Source organism: Terrapene carolina, unplaced genomic scaffold (genome assembly GCF_002925995.2).
Source record: "Terrapene carolina triunguis isolate 2854851 unplaced genomic scaffold, T_m_triunguis-2.0 Scaffold93, whole genome shotgun sequence".
NCBI lineage: Eukaryota > Metazoa > Chordata > Testudines > Emydidae > Terrapene > Terrapene triunguis.
This window is the reverse complement of record NW_020664444.1, coordinates 16,670,088-16,685,596: the sequence shown is the minus strand read 5'-3', so window position 1 is coordinate 16,685,596 and position 15,509 is coordinate 16,670,088. Positions and strand designations below refer to the sequence as shown.

The 15,509-nt window shown below is 40.4% G+C and overlaps 1 pseudogene; it reads right to left on the bottom strand.

Annotated features, from left to right (window-relative positions):
* Window positions 1-883: 883 nt before the first annotated feature.
* Window positions 884-992, bottom strand: LOC112109980 (annotated as a pseudogene).
* Between the last annotated feature and the right edge of the window lie 14,517 nt (window positions 993-15,509).

Below are 15,509 nucleotides of genomic sequence, written 5' to 3'. Positions count from 1 at the left end.
CAGCCTAACTCATTCAGGGTTCTAAATCTTGGAGACTGACGTTGAATTCCAACTGATGATTTCTCCCCCTTTTTATTGCTCCCTCATTCTCAGAAATCTGTGTTTATTCGTCAGGTTACACTTAGCTGAAAAAGCTCTATATCACATGGCTTCCCTTTGCTACTATCATTTTTCTCGGAGATTGTACACTCCCCAGTGTTCATGTAGAGAAGGCTGGTCATAATTTAGCTCCTTCTTTGAGAGAGGGCAAACTGAAGTTCATGGAGATTTTAAGTTCACCGCTAAACCTTAAACATAACTGGGAGAACTCCTGAACTCTGTCTCTTGCCATATCTCTCTAGCCTACTGTAGAGTCTTTTGATCATTATACAACAAACATAACATTGAGGAACCTCACTGGCTTTGCAGGGTCCAAATAACCATGTTTGCTAAATATATAAAACATGCAAGAGCAGGCTACCTATACACTGCCCTGACTGGTTTCTGGTGGCTTCTAAAAGCACAGGACACAATAAGTGCCACTAGAGGGCTCACAGATTATTTAAAGAAGTGGTTTTCTTTAGGCTGCATACGCCTTTCCAAATAATGTAGTCTATCACATACCCCCATCTGAGATAGGGTCATAATATATCTATGATTAGATTGCCAAGTCTTACTAAATAAAATGTGTTGTCTGCCATTACAGGATTTTTCTCATGTACCCCCTAATGAGAACTCACCTACCCGTAGGGGTACACATACCCCAGTTTGAAAACCACTGATTTAATGGGACACTACCCTATAGGAATACGCTATACCTTCTTTCTGTTAAGTATCTGTAGGGCCCACAAGATGGACTATGCCACAGAGAGTATCATATTGTATTTTGACCCAAAGGATGGCTTTTTTTATAATCTAATCTTCTAGATATGGTGCGAGTGTAGATAAATGTTCCTCTCCATGGAAATCTTTAGTAAAAGGTGAAAGATTTATACGATCTGAAGAGACTACAAAGTGGCTGAATCTTTGCAATAGGAGGTTAATCTCCCTGGAGGAAAGCTGGGCAGGTGGGAACCTGTTAGAAAACTCTCTCCTCAGGAGAAGAAGGGAGAAGTAGTTTAAACATTGGCCATCTTCTGTGGAAGAGCATGCTATCTTGTTCCATTCCTATATATCAATCTAGCACACAGCACAAGAGTAAGAGGATTCTGCATTTGGTATCGAGGACAATCTTCTAGTATTTTAACTGTTTTATTGTTGGTCATGAGGAAGAATGAAACGGAGAAAGAGAGATTAACACTCATGATGTGAAGTACATGCCTAACATAAATACTCACTAAAGCTAAAATGAAATATGATGGCATTGGAAGCAGAGAACAATTGCCTTTATGAAGTGTCACCTAAATAAAAGACTGCATTTCACACAGGGTACTAATCTGCTCAGTGATTGTATTTAGTCTGCTAAATCATAGTTTAAATACAAAACAAAACAAAACTAGAGAGGCTAAAGAATTTTCAAACTGAAAGAGCAGTGCTGCAGATGTGACTTGTAATTATCTTATGTATTCTGCTGGAATTTCACTGCATTGAAATGTATTTCTAAAGATCTGAAAGGGTTGCAATCACATCTGGATGTTATTTTGTTGGCATAATGGATTAGTAAATAGTATTACTGAAGATGAGAAATGATGCTCTGCATATCTTTTATCTGTACATCCCATACTTGGGGTAGTGTGAAAAACAATGTTACCTGATTAGTGATCATCCAGGTTCTTATATCAGATTTAGAGTAAAGTTCTGAAGCCAACAGTGAGGGTAGGACTTTCAGGATGTATGAATATTATCCAATCTTTGTTCTATAATGTTTTGTAAATTAAAGATAAGTTGAGCTGATGGAAACCCATCTAGTTAGTGAGCAAGAATAATTCTTGTTTTGAAAGATGTTTTGTAGCCTGTGTAGTCACATAATTAAAAACAATGGAGACTTTGTAAACAAGAGCAAAGCTGAGAAGAAAGAAATATGGAAATATTAGGTTAGCGGAAACTTTTCCTGTAGAAGTGTCAATGTATCCAGGCCAAACATCATTGACTCAAAAGATGGGAAATATAATGCACGAACTGCAGTGAGTCAGTTGCCTAAACACCTAGGGCCAAATCCTCAGATGGTGTAAATCAGCACAGTTCCACTGGAGCTACGCCTACTGAGAATCTGGCCCCCTATACTTTAGCAGGTCATAGAGATTTAATCTTACTTGCAGAAATACCAAAAATATGGCACCACAATATTGTACTGTATTACCTCCAGTTCTTGGTGCACCTAATTAATTAAAAATAACAGAAGTGCTGGCCATTTATGACACCTTTGCTGTTCCATTCATGGGTGAGCTTTGTTTTCAGAAATGAGATCAGAGATGGAGGAAGTAGGTAGTTTCACCATTGTGACCAAAAAAACTCCCAATGTTTGGGATATTGTCATTGTAATGTTTATCCGCACCTCTCCCTCACAACATGACAATACCCATAGCTACCAGTGCAAAGATATACTGTTGTGTCCAAAACTGAAAGGCAAGCACCCTTCATAATACTCCGTAACATTCATTTCTTTAACTTCCTATTGTCAGAAATCCGTTTGAAAAGAGGGTTTCCTCCAGGATTGTCCTGGAGTGCCCAGGAATTAAAGATGAATCTTTAATTAAAGATTATGTCGTGCTGAATCCTCCAGGAATACATCCAACCAAAATTGGCAACACTAGTTGGAAGAGTTTGTTCCATTCTTTGCCTGCTGTAATTTATAACTAATGAGGGTGGTACAGGCTATATAGAAACTTAGAGAAATTAGAGAAAAGCAAAAATACAGCAATCTGTTAAAAAGCAACCTGTCAAGCGCAGCCTTGGCTAAAGCAGGAGAAACTCCATTGCTTCAGTTAATTCCATCCCATATTTTTTATTTCTTTACTGTTATTTTACCACACAGTTGGAAGGTTGACATTCTTCTCTCTGATCTACCAGGTAGCTCTTGGCTCTCACATACTTCTTTTCTATGCTGTCTAAACTTCCATTGCGAGAGCAGAATAGCAGAGTTCAGGTTCACCATATGGATCTGAGAGGAGAATTTTGCTCTCATTTTTTCACCAGCACGCCTTGAAGATCAATACTGACATAGAAGCAAAGGGCACAGCAATTCTTGCAGATATTGTAAATCGTAGGGATATTCAGTGTAATGAATATATGACCTTTTCACAAACACGTCTTGGCTCTGGAGAGGTGTCATGTCTGCAGCATGCACAGGGAGTCTTGGTCTAGACATGTGTTACAAGCAACAGATCTACAAAAATCGTCCTAATTGACCATGTTGAAAAATGAGATTTTTGGAAGGAAGGGGAGAAAAGGTTGATCAGGATGATGGAAAAAGATAGGGCAGGAACAGAATACTGATTTAGCAAAAATGTCTGTACATTATGAAATGTACACACTTTTAAAAAATGTATATAACTCAAATCCTGAGGTAGCTAAGGTAATCTAATAATCATGACACCTAGCTCGTATATAGCTCTTTTCATCAATACATCTCAAAGTTCTTTACATATAGGCCAAGATTCTATATAAATATTTTTAAATATGAGTCCTTAAAGAGACTGGTTATGTATTCTGATTCTAATGCAGAAGCAGACACCATCAGTGGAAACTCTGTGCATACGTCATTAGCGAGCCCATCGGGTAAATTTTATGCAAACAAAATAACTGTTTGCATGCCTCAGTAGCTGGTGTTCTTGCTATCGCCTTCCAACATTTATTCAGAACCCACTTTCAGTGCAGCTGAGAATATACCAGATACTGAGGCATGCAAACAAGTCCTTTGTTTATATAAAATCGAACTTGTTGGCCAATTGGTTTCATGTGACTAGGGTATTCATTGACGGTGTTGACATGTGTATTAGTATTAAAATCAAAATATATAGCAAGTCTGACTGACAATTGATTCTGAATTATGAGAATGCCAGTGACTACTCTTACAGGTAAACACAGGGATATTTCATTCAGAAGGCAGAGGTTTTGCTGAAGCTATCCAGGCTGATATAGCTGCTGTGTCACTGATAGTGAGGAATAATCTGTTCTATCAGTTCCAGGACTACAACACATCACTGAAAAGGAATCCTCTCATCTTGTCCCTAGTAATGTCTAATAGCCCTGACTTTCTTGAAAGGCAAATGGCTAAACAAAAATTCAGGTATGGCTTCAATTTATTGACAGTGTTATGTCTGGAAAAAAACCCAGTCTGCTCTTCATAGTGCTAAGGTCCACAGCTCGGTTACAGTGAGTGCTTCAACCTGCTTGCAGTTTGGGGGCAGAGCCAGACCAGCTCAGTCACTGTTAGCTGGGCAATGCCTCAACCTGTGAAGTTCCCTGCAGTTTTTTTTCTGTCTCCCGAACAGCCACGGCCTCCCTGGTAGCTTTTCCGAGGCAAATTCCAGACTTTATTTCAAATTTGTGACTAACATTTTGGTGTAATAATGTGTCCTGTTTGAAACGGGACTACATTAATGTGGACTTGGTACCTCTGAGTTTGTGCCAGCAGGGTCTACACTGGGCAGTCAGAGTTCAACACATTAGAGTATGGGTCTGTGAATTGTGGAGTAGTCTGGACTGCAGCACCGTAGAGACAAGCCCCTGGTCGTAGCTTTCCTACTGATTTACTCTCTGGCCTTTAGCAAGCTGCCTAGCTTTTCTGTGCCTCAGTTTCTCCATCAGTAGAATGGGGATAATAAAGTACTTTGAGGGCTAGATGCAGAAAGCTCTATATAAGTAATAAGTATTAAGTGTCTTTATTATTATTCTCAGAGGCTAATGGCTAAGTTCAGGGCCCACTGAGACCAATGGGATTTTGCTATTGATTTCAAAAGGTTCAGTGTTTGGCTCCTAATGTTTGTCATTAGTGAACATTGATCTTCCTAAGTTCTAACTAGCTAGTGAAAAGCATGTTTTGTCATGTGTGTCAAGCCTAGACCGTTTTCATCCATTTATCATCTTGCAAAAACCTAAAGTCTCCTGCAGTCTCACTCAGTAGCATGTTATTTACTACACTTCCACCCAGTTGTCTCATTTGTGGGCAGATGGGATTTTCCTGATTTGTGTTGTTTTTATTATTTGACAAATGTTTTGGGGTGTAAATTTGCAACCTGCGTCTACTAACCATGGGGCTGGAAAACTCTAGCAATGCTGAAGGGGAGGCCAGGATTATATAGAGCATTGATCTCACTGATCCCACTGATAAAATCCTACAGCCCTGGAAGCAGGTTATCAACTTTAACTCAGCAGGAACATTTCAATTATTTGGTGGCGATAAAGGGTCATGATGGCTGAGGTTTCACTAGTATTTCACTATAGAGAGCAAGAAAGGTCTGAAAGCATTTGTTTTATAACAGCCACTGTGACAGAGGCAGCAGTGTTAGTGTTTCACAGCAGCAGACTAGAACCTGCCATTCTTGGTTTCAGGTGCCAAATCTATTACTGACTCACTGTGTGACCATAGGCAAGTTATTTAACCACTCTATACCTCAGTTCACCAATGTGAGAAATGAGTAAAATAATTCTTACTATCTTATGGATAATGCAGATAACTTGTTTTAATGTTTATATGTCTCAGAACTTCTTGGTCGTGGAAGCGCTACAATACAGTGAGTTCTGGTTGTTTTGCTGACCAGAGGTGTTGGTGGTTTGGATAAGCATGTGAACGTCTCAGTGTTTGGCTAAACTTAGAAGTAGGAAAACAAACTTGCAGTAGTAGTGGCAGGGACTAAATGCTCCAATTGGACTTTTCCAACTTTCGGGCCTTATTCTGATCTTTGAAGCCTCCAGAGGCTTGGTGTATATGTAGAAAAACCAACCATTTTTTGAACTTTGCCCATCACTAGTTTGAATACTCAGTGGCATTTCTGAGAAATGATCTTGTCAACCTTCCTTTGGGTTTATGCAACACTTACTAAACTGTAAAATGAGTTAGAAGGTAAAACTGAATCAGTGAGTGGGTCAGGTACTAGTTTTGTATATTGTTGTTCATGTGCTCTCCAAACCATTTTGCAGGAATGCGTGAGTCTGCACAAAGGCTGATGCAATCTTCTGTCAGGCCAGGATTCTAGATGAGAGTTGTTTCTTCCTGCTTTTGAGATGAGCATGCTTCTTAAACCTTGGAGTAGGCCTTTCCATTGCAAGATAATGTAAATGAATTGAATTGGGTATACATCAAGGCATAAAGCACATAAAAGTAACTCGGACTCTATGTAGTTCAACTCACATTACCTCAGATATTAACTAACCGGAATGAAGAAGTGGTTTTACATCACATGTATTGGTAGGCGTGCTTTGAAACCCATTGACTTTGGATGTTGAATGTTTCATTTTAGAAAATAGTTTCAACGGTATATTATGATACTATTTGTACAAAATGTGCTTGTGCTTAATGTTTCCCCATTTTCGAACTGCTAGTTTTATATTCAATAAAGGGGAAACTGCCATCAAATATATTTCCAGTTGATATAATCTGGGTCTTAAAACTATAATGACTCAAAACCTAACACCTAAGTGACATGGTTCAAAATGAATGAATTAACAAATACAGCTAGAACAGTTAAACAACTTTGTGGCAATGTGAATTAATAGGCAGAAATGTGAGCAGCACATTTTGACACATTTGCTGACTTTTTTAAATGCACAGTTAAATGCGACAGGGCCATTTTTGTGTGTGGCAGTCAGTGGGTCAAATTCTGAAGGTGAGCTAGTGTAAATTAGCCCTTGATATACTCAGAATCCCTTATTTATAAATTTACAAAATGGAGACTTCTTTATCTTACACCTTCATAAATGTTCTTCTTTCTCCTCGCGCTGTGTAATACACCAATGTAGATATCGTTACACACCACCAGTATGGATGTCAGTAAATCTGAGGAATTTAACTGAACCTTGGCTTTCTACTACCTTACTATGCTTCTCTCTGCCACTTCTAATCTAATCTATATCTAGGTTGCTTTCCGTGATTAAATGTACTTTTGATCAGAAGTAGCATCATGTATAAATACAGCTAGGACTGAGCTAGCCATTAAATCCATACCCAGAATGAGTATAAGTGAATAAGGACTTCTACATAGTTTTGACATCTCAAACAAATATACTGGGTCACTGAATGATTGAGATGCTAAAGGAGCACTCAAGGACAATAAGGCCATTGTGGAGAAACTAAATGAATTCTTTGCATCAATCTTCATGGCTGAGGATGTGAGGGAGATTCCCAAACCTGAGCCATTCTTTTTAGGTGACAAATCTGAGGAACTGTCCCAGATTGAAGTATCATTAGAGGAGGTTTTGGAACAAATTGATAAATTAAACAGTAATAAGTCACCAGGACCAGATGATATTCACCCAAGAGTTCTGAAGGAACTCAAATGTGAAATTGCAGAACTAATAACTGTAGTCTGCCACCTATCATTTGAATCAGTTTCTGTACCGAATGACAGGAGGATAGCTAATGTGATGCCAATTTTTAAAAAGGGCTCCAGAGGTGATCCAGGCAATTACAGGCTGGTAAGCCTGACTTCAGAACTGGGCAAACTGGTTGAAACTATAGTCAAGAACAAAATTGTCCGACACATAGATGAACATAATTTGTTGGGGAAGAGTCAACATGGTTTTTGTAAAGGGAAATCATGCCTCACCAATCTACTAGAATTCTTTGAGGGGGTCAACAAGCATGTGGACAAGGGGGATCCAGTGGATATAGTGTACTTAGATTTTCAGAAAGCCTTTGACAAGGTCCCTCACCAAAGGCTCTTAAGCAAAGTAAGCTGTCATGGGATAGAAGGGAAGGTCCTCTCATGGACTGGTAACTGGTTAAAAGATAGGAAACAAAGGGTAGGAATAAATGGTCAGTTTGCAGAATGGAGAGAGGTAAATAGTGGTGTCCTCCAGGGGTCTGTACTGGGACCAGTCCTAGTCAACATATTCATAAATGATCTGGAAAAAGGAGTAAACAGTGAGGTGGCAAAATTTGCCGATGATACAAAACTATTCAAGATCGTTAAGTCCCAGGCAGACGGCGAAGAGCTACAAAAGGATATCTCAAAACTAGGAGACTGGGCAACAAAATGGCAGATGAAATTCAATGTTGATAAATGCAAAGTAATCACATTGGAAAACATAATCCCAACTATACACTTAAAATGATGGGATCTAAATTAGCTGCTACCACTCAAGAAAGAGATCTTGGAGTCATTGTGGATAGTTCTGAAAACATCCACTCAATGTGCAGTAGCAGTCAAAAAAGCGAACAGAATGTTGGGCATCATTAAGAAAGGGATAGATAATAAGACAGAAAATATCGTATTGCCTCTATATAAATCCATGGTACACCCACATCTTGAATACTGCGTGCAGATGTGGTCACCCCATCTCAGAAAAGATATATTGGAACTGGAAAAGGTTCAGAAAAGGGCAACAAAAATTATTAGGGGTATTGAATGGCTTCCATATGATGAGAGATTAATAAAACTGGGACTTTTCAGCTTGGAAAAGAGACGACTAAGAGGGGATATGATTGAGGTCTATAAAATCATGACTGGTGTGGAGAAAGTAAATAAGGAAGTGTTATTTACTCCTTCTCATAACACAAGAACTAGGGGTCACCAAATGAAATTAATAGGCAGGAGGTTTAAAACAAACAAAAGGAAGTATTTCTTCATACGACGCACAGTCAACCTGTGGAACCCTTTGCCAGAGGATGTTGTGAAGGCCAAGACTATAACAGGGTTCAAAAAATAACTAGATAAATTCATGGAGGATAGGTCCATCAATGGCTATTAGCCAGGATGGGCAGGGATGGTGTCCCTAGCCTTTGTTTGCCAGAAACTGGGAATGAACGACAGGGAATGGATCACTTGATATTACCTGTTCTGTTCATTCCCTCTGGGGTACCTGGCATTGGCTGCTGTCAGAAGACTGGATACTAGGCTAGATGGAGCTTTGGTCTTACCCAGTATGGCCGTTCTTATGTTCTTCTGTTACCTAATTTGTCCATTTATTTTCTGGCCTTCTGTATAGAATAGGTAAACGTTTTAAACAGTTTTAAAAAGATATATGCCCCATGTATCTTCACAATTTCGAAACAGGAGGGGAAATCCTGGCTCCATTTAAGTCAATGAGAGTTTTGCCATTGACTTCAGTAAGGCCGGGATTTCACCCTCAACTTTTTCCCACCAAATATAACTTTCCCTGTTTTCTTCTCCCATTTGGGTTTTAAGTGTATTAATGCAGATTAGTAACATGTTTTTAGGGAGAAATTGCCAAAGGCACAAATGGAAGTAAGGCACCCAAATTCCATTGACTTGTAATGTAAGTTGGGCAAGTAACTTGCCTTTTGGCCTTTAAGAATATATAGTTCTTTTAAGTTGTATGGACACGTAGGTCACTTCTGCATCAAATCAGGAGGATTTTTATATGCAATTGCAACCATAAATAAGGCATTAATTAATCAGATCTGGCTAGAACACGTAAGCAAAGGAAAAGACAAGCTTGAGAAATGAAGTTTTATCAACTGTTTTTTTTACACAAAGGACTTCCTCCTTAGAGCTGTGCCTGCTCACATTAGCTGAGCATCTAGCCCATAACCCACAGTAATCAAATATTAATGAATGTTTCTCATCTCCAATGAACTACCCTCTAATGAAAGGTCAATCTTCTATAAACTGAATTCACGTTTAAAAAATAGTTAATGTACAGTAGGTCATCTTGAACAGACAAACTTGAAGAAAAAAATGAACATTTCCTTCTGTGCAGGAAATATTAGAGCAATTATCCTTTTATGTCATATTGAACCTCTAGAAAGGAGCTGAGGCAAGAAAAAATAATGGCCAGAGATTATGGCTAGAGTTATATTGTGTCATTTAGTAGATGGTGAAAACCAAAATGTTCATAATCAAATAACTAAAAAAACCGGTAATGTTTTAATGAACTGTAAAGCATTTTGTGAGACTCTGTAAGACGGATTCTGTTTGCAAAGGCAATGAGAATACCATTTACTCTTAATTCAGATATTCTACAGACTGCTAGATTTTGATAAATTTTAGCAAATGATTATTAAATTTCCATTTATCACTTAGGATCTGGTCCCTGCATGGACTTATGTAGGCACTAAGAGCATTTTTCAAAAATGTGTAAATAGCATTATCTTCATTTTGGGAACCTGAGACACAGAGATTTTAATTGACTTGTCCAAGATCATGCAGGCAAAGCCATAATAATGGGAGACTTTCCTGAAGGAGTGCAGGATTAGGCCTTGAGGGCCAACTTTTCCAAAAACCTGTATTACCAGAGAGCTGCAGAAAATGAATATACACCTATTGTAGCTCTAATTTCAGGATCTTTTGTTATATCCACTTCAACCTCTTAAATCGCACACAGTGCAAGGTAGTTCTCAGACACTAAAGTCAATGCTTCTGCACAGAGAGACCATCTTGTTGGACAGAGGACTGGGATGCCTGGTGATGTACTTAACACTTCATAATTTATGTTCTGAAACATAGTATCTCACGTAGGTGATTTTTTAATTAATTTTGTGATGTTGGAAAGAGGTTCAAGAATATGTCTTAGGATGGTATTGTTTGTAACAGTATCCTGGCATGCCAAATTCAATGCATACCCTTAGCAATGAGTATATGTAGCTTGTGGTTCCTCCTGTTACAATCTGGTTGCTATACCTGATACTAAACCTGCCATATTAGTGTCACCATCATAGCATTGTCTGCAAAAGTTGTTGATCCTCAGAATAAGGCACAACAATTTTTCTTTACTTACTGATTTGATTACTTTTCCCATATTGATTACCTTTGCTATATAGTACAATCCAAGGAACTCTTCATGAACATTCATGTCCTCATCCAAATATCGCAGGCATAAAACCACTTGATCTTTGTTGGAGAAGTCTGTTGTTTCATTTGCCATAATTGTATGCCACTTTTCCAAAATCTTTTCAGAAATATCCCTAATTATTTTAAGACTTATGATTTCCATCATCTCATTTTAAATAACTGAACTTGTGAGTTTGCCTTGACTATTTTTCAGCCACTTTGGAATATCAAGATCATATTCTGCCTGCTAAGGGCATGTTCTCAGCTTGTTCAGAACAATGGCCTCAAAGTGCAAGATAACATACGCTACTTTGTATTTTCTTTCTTCTGAGAGTACTGAAAACTTAGCATGTCACCAACATTCTTACTGATCTTCCGAAGAATATTAACGGTTTAGTGGTGACACAGAGAAGCTTGGTTCCTCTCAAATTTGTCTCAAGCTTTTTCCCAATTCCCTGCCCCACATCAGTGTCCCTTTGTAAGATGAGGCTAGTGTGGTTGAGGAGGGGGTCCTCAGTCATTTCAGGCTCAGTACTCACAGTCCTGGAGAGCACCTAGTCCAGTTCATTGCAGCATGAACATGTGCAAGGTTCTCTCCTGGAGTGACTATTTGAGTCCTTCACCCTCTCGTACAAGAGCTGCGGGAGCCTCAGGTGCTTCATGCACTCTGGTGAATGCCTGCCTCCTCCAGCCTCCTTGAAATCTCCCAGTAGAGGTGTATGTTCCTCCCTCTCAGGGCGAAGTCGTGGAGGATGGCATACTCTGACCACACATTGATCAGCACCTGGCTGTGCTCCAGAGATGAAGCGATAGCTCTTGGAACATGATCCATGGTCACCAGTACTGATCAGAACCGGAAAACTGTTCTGAAGTGCTCAGCGCAGGCTGCTATCACCACGGGCAATGGGGGTGGGGGGAACAGTCAGGCCGCAAAGTGTTCAGTGCATTGTGGGAATGGCCCTGGAGGACTATCAATACTCATGATCTGGTATACACCCCTTGCTCCTGTCTGCACCACACTGTAGAATGGGTATGGGGCCATATCACAGTGGAGGCATGCATTCCTCATGCATACTAGCATTCTTGCTGGGCAATCCCCTTCAGGAATGTGCTTCAGATGTGGACAATAGGGGGTGTTATGGCACAACAATGCACATGTAACAATGTACAGTCACAAATGTAGATGTAAACTAAGATGGTTGCTGGAGGCTCTTTGACCCACCCAGGCATGATGGGACTGGGGTCAGAGGCTGCAAAATGGCAGCCAAAGAATCAGGGGCTTCATGATGTCTGGCATTCCCGCTCCTTTTGTGAAAAGAGCACATGGACTCATGGAGGCGGGGCGGGGGGGGGGAGGGAGAAGAAAAGAGCCTATCAGGATGCTCTGGGTGTCAGTCCCAGTGGAGTAGCAACTGGCTGGACATATCCCAGGTATTCCTAGAGAGAGGGTATCAGAAGTCCGCATGCAGAGAGAGAAAGTCTGGCTGTTTAAAGTGGGAGAAGCACAGAGAGGTGAACCTCAACCAGGTTCACTAAATTCCCCTTTACAAGACCCTGTGGAGCCATTTCCTAGCCAGGGAAGAAACAGGGCCGGCACCAGGCACCCAAGCTGGTGCTTGGGGCGGCACCTGGAGGGGGGTGGCGCGGCGCTCCGGCCGCCAGGGAGAGCGGGGCCACAGCCGGGCTTGCCGCCCTCCCCCCGGCGCTCTGGCCGCCCTCCCCCTGGCCGGGGGGAGCGGTGAGCTCCTGCTGGGGCCCGCCGCCCTGCGCGCTGGCGGGGGGGCGGAGAGCCAAGCCCCCGCCGGGGCTCGCCGCCCTCCTCCCAGGGCTCCGGCCGCCCTCCCCCCCGGCGCCCTCCCCCCGGTCTGCAGGAGAGACCTTCAGCTTAGCCCCAGCTACCAGGCCAGATAGACAGTCACTGTCTCAGCAAGCATTTTGCATCTCAGCACCAAAAATTAAAAAACCCAAAAAAACAAAAAACCCAATGACTTCTTAAGGCTTGGCTTAAGGCATGGCCCCCGCAGTGCGACGTACAGGGGTGTGAACTGCGGTATGCACTCAAGTGTTGTGCCGTAACTGCCCTGCATGGTCCCTGCAAGCGTGAACTAAGAGGTCCCTAGTTCACACTGATGCAGTCCTGTTTCAAACAGGGCTAAGCTAACACGAACTAGCTACCTTTTAGTTCACGCTAGCAGGGTCAACATGGGGCAGTCAGAGTCCAACAGTTTAGTGCGCTCTGCACGTCACAACCCTGTAGTCTGCACTGTGGGGCAACATAGACAAGCCCTTAGATGATGTAAAGCTTAGTTCCTGCAAGCTTAGAGTGCCTCAGTGAGTCACTTTATTAAATCTCACAATTAACATTGGGTATAAGGATAATGGAGCCATATGAAAGACTGCCATAATATATCTATTTAACAAAACCTGGGTGAAATCCTGGCCTCGCTGAAGTCAATGGCCAAATTTCCATTGGCTTCAATGGAATAAGGACTTCATCCATCCCTTACAATTGACTTTATGCTTCTGTTTCTAGTTATTGCATTATCTGCGAGGGCCTCCTAAGTGTTTTCAAGGGAACTGAACTGTTTCTTCTGTTCCTCTAGTTTTAACAGTTTTGTAATATTTTTTTATTAATCTGACAGTCTACAAAAGGAATTCTATCAACATTTGCTTTAATTTTTCTGTCTTGCATAATGTTTCCATATTTTTTAATGAGCAAAGATCAAGTTATTTAAAAATCCGTAGCCTGATAATAGTGCAAACGACCACAACACTGTTAAGTATTTCCTCAGTGATAAATGAATTTTTTCATCAGCAGATGGTACAGCTGACATCTGAAAAAGCAGTAGGTGTAGTTGGATTATATTTCAGGTTACCGAAAGCAACCACAACTAGTATGTGTCACCTGTTTTGACTACATAATGCATCCTTCTCTAAGAACAAGATGCTTTCCCTGTCCATGCAAAATGACCATATAATTCCTATTTATAACAAAAAAAATACATAAGACCCCAATGAAAAAGGCCCCCTACTGACCTATGCAGTATAAAGAGGTGAGAGAAATATACATAGCAAAATGCAAAAATACCAGCATTAAAGGGTTTTTGCATTGTGTTGCTAACTTGAAATTAGACCCATTTTCATGGAAAATTTTGTTAATCTGAAAATAATGCATAATATTTTGACAAAAACACCCATTAATTTTTCAGTTGAAATGGGCCAGTCAAGAATGGGTTCGTTTTTATGCGATGATGGGGTTTGCATTTTACCCAAACTGTGATAAAGCAACATTTGGGGGTGGCGGGCTACACAGAGTGAAAAGACGAAGAAAGAAAACACCAAAAACCAATGAGCAAAGACCTTGAAACAAAAAATGGTGAAATATACACAGCCCTAACTGGATTCTTTCTAGCTTCGCTCTCCAAAATTGCTGAAAACACCTTTTTATAACTCTATTCTGATTCAGACTATGCTGAGCAGTACCCAGTCTGGATCTCACCCAAGGTATTCGACCTCCATGGCATTATTTGAATGTGCTGATCAAATAGACAATATTACAGATAAGGGACATCTGTGGAGAATAACATTCTTGAATGTAGAACAAACATTTGATGCTATCAGATGCTTGCCCATTATTTGCATTCAGAAAGGCTGAAAACGTAAATCAATGTTTTCCTGAAAGCACACTCCAAATAATGCTTTGTTTTTTGAAGGCATCAGGATAGGCACTATTAGAAAAATATGTAGCATGCCTACTGGAACACCCCAAAGTTCAATTTCACCTCTTTATTTGTATTAAATTAAAGACATGCTGAATGTGTGCTCTCAATCAGGGACATTTCTGCATGCTGATGATAATGCTTTCTGGCTCATGGGGGTCAGCTACGGTGGAACAAAATGCTTTCTGATAAATTGGTCAGAATTACTTAGCATAGCCCCTTTATCAAAAGCCAGCTCTCTTTAAAACTAGGGAATGCAAAATCTGTTTGGTTTGATTCAGGCTAGAAACTCCAGAGAAAAAGGTCACACGTGTTAATGGCATCCTGTCCTTTGAATGGAAAATAATATCTGAGGTGGAAATGTCTTTTGCCCACCTACAAAATAAATCTCCAGTTTTAACTCTTGAAATTGCAGTCCAGCACTGAAATATTCATGCTTTGAGCGCATTCTGCTTTGGTAATACCGTCTTTTGTAGTCTCCCTGATGTGGCTCTTTAACTCCTTAAAAGCACTGTGGCACTGTAGCATTCTTGACAATATTCAGGTGGGTTGGGGGATTGTAAGACATGTCAACTAACATTAGCAAGAAAATCTGCTCCTACTTTCTGCATATGGATAGTCCAAACTGAGTAAATCCCATCCATATCTTATAATATGTGATTATAAATAGTATTAACTCCTCAGAGGGTAATACTGTACCATTAGAAAGATGATTCACTGCACTGGAGGGAGAGGGGCTTACCTTGCTCACACAGGCTGAAGGTTAGAACAGCATGACAGAGAGTGAGTATTAAACAAAATGTTTAATGAATGACATAGAAATATTTCAATAAGGCCCCTATGGAAAAATTCCAAGGCCAAGATTTTAAAAAGTAATTAGTGATTTTGGGTGCATCCCTTCCCCCCTAAAAATCAGACC